The sequence below is a fragment of the Rhipicephalus microplus genome, chromosome 8, assembly GCF_043290135.1.
Source record: "Rhipicephalus microplus isolate Deutch F79 chromosome 8, USDA_Rmic, whole genome shotgun sequence".
NCBI lineage: Eukaryota > Metazoa > Arthropoda > Arachnida > Ixodida > Ixodidae > Rhipicephalus > Rhipicephalus microplus.
In genome coordinates, this window is record NC_134707.1 from 75,770,878 (window position 1) to 75,773,279 (window position 2,402).

A 2,402-nucleotide genomic window follows, 5' to 3' on the forward strand; every position below is an offset into this window, starting at 1 on the left:
CCTATTGGCTTTGTCTCCAATACCGACTAAGCACAGCGTCTCTGTCACGGATTGAGCCAGCTTGCTTCGTTTTGCTCCCTTGAGCTACAAAGAAGCAATGTTTCCAGCAGTGCATTCTTTCATACCTTATACAGTAAATAGCAGCGACACGCTCAGCAACGCGTTGTTATCTTTTGCACTTCCAACAACCTTCACATGCGGTGACAGATGGCTGAAACTTGTGACAAATGACGGGAAAAGAACATGGGAGGCTGTTACGTGTGCACTTCTTAAAATAGAACCATTGGCTCAATGTTAAAACAAGATGCCAACTAGTGTTGTACAATACCTGACGAAAGACACACCCAACTGTAAATTCGCCCTATTTTTTTCAGAAAATTCCCACAAGCACTCATTGCTTGAAACAGTATTAAAATTTTCAGAGAGCACAGTAACTTACCAGCAGTGGTATTTCACCATGAAAAATAGCCTATAGAAGGTGAAGATCTTCAGCGTTGGTTGACTACGTGGAGTTGGCAAAGTGCGCTTTGATAGCGTATATGTCTCTTGACTTATATGACCCTCTTTTGAAATCCAAATCAACAGATTAGTCTGAAGTCCCGGAATGTTATCTTATGTATCTACTTCGCGTCATGCTCGAAGTAAGAAAACAGGTCAAAAGATAGTGGTCAATTTGGTACAGGGTCATATATACTCCTATGGAGAGTTTCCCGACTGTTTCATACCGCCGCTTTTCGTACACACACCCCACAGCAACCTCCCTTTCTGACGTAAACAGCCCCTCCTAGCCGTCAGCGGCATCGCGGAACGGAACGGCAGAAGCCAGTCACCATAGCCTCTGAGCAGCCTGCATAGGACTTGTGTATTCATCCTGGTATTTTACGCGTCGACTGATTGCGTCAATTAGTTCTGGTTGCGCACTTGTTTTCTAAAATGATACCTGTGAATGTGTACGATCGTTTAAGCTTCCAGAAAAAGAAACGTAGAGGCTCTTTAGACTCGAAATATTTGTATGCGTGCATGCATGCGTGCGTGCGTGCGTGCGTGCGTGCGTGTGTGCGTGTGTGCGTGCGTGTGCGTGTGTGTGTGTGTGTGTGTGTGTGTGTGTGTGTGCACGTCGACGCACGCACACACGCAAATGTGCGCACACGTACACATACACGCACACACACGCACGCTCGTGGGCGCCTAGAGACGCTCGAGTGTGGGCGCACGCTATCGTCTTTGAAACGCTACCTTGTCCTGGCTTTTCTGGGGAGACCTACACTGTGCCGCAGGGAAAAGCAAGGTGCACAGAGCACTATCTTCGGGCTGCGACTTTATTTCATCGACCTCGAATTTTCACTCACTGCCAACGCTTGTTTTCCGCTCACCACTAAGGACGACGATGGCGACAATGCCAACACAGAAATATTCTGCGATGCGAGCTTTTATTCACGTTTGAAAGAGCCGCACATTCCAATTAGAACGTTGTTGGCTTCGGGCCGTGTGCATAGCTTTGGGATTCAGTATTTCTATTATTTCAATGTTGTGCACACTATACATTACAAATAAACTACTGCGTTCCTGCACTATCTCGGCTCCGCAATTTCGTTAGCTGTGCTACAGTTCGCAAACGAAAAGCGTGTAAGCAACCTAGGCAACGTAGTGACGTCACTGTCCTGCCCATTCGCCAAACTCTCTCCATATATGTTTCCGAGTCGGTGCTTGAGATAAGGCATTGTGGTGCATACCGATCCAAAGTAGAGAACGTTTTCGGCACAAGTGAGGTCATCGAAGAAGATATCTGTCTGCTGACAGAAGCTGACCCTCCGGCGCACGTTCTGTCGTTGCGTAGAAACATCGTAACCACAGACTGAGGCTTTGCCACTTGTAGGGGACAACATACCTGCGTGATAGAGCGAAATGATTCCGTGATCGAACAGGTGTAGTGAATTGGTGCACATTTGTGAATGAAGGTGAGGATAGATTTGAATCTTCCCAGCAAAACACTTATCCTAGCAGCTATTCCAGAGCGACAACGTATGTGCAGGAAATGTTGACTTCTTCGGTGTTGGTTCTATTTCTACAATGTGCAATCAGCCGTTCTTTTACATTCATGGAAAAAGTGGACATAAACATACTAAATGAAAACAACTATCGCGTAAAACTTCTTCGCACTCTGTTACGTAAAAGTGAGTTTGTTGCCAGGAAGAAACATATAAACCCACGAGTGAAATTAACGTTCAAAGTTCATCACGCTGCATAAATACAACAAGAAATGGATCTGGTCCTATCACCTCATAGGTGCGTTTCTGAAAGGTGCACTTGTGAAATTTCGTACAAGTGCGCTGGTAGTGCAGTGGGTAGAGCATGCGGCGCCTGTCGTCATGCACCGAGATGGCAGGTCGTGCATGCGTCGT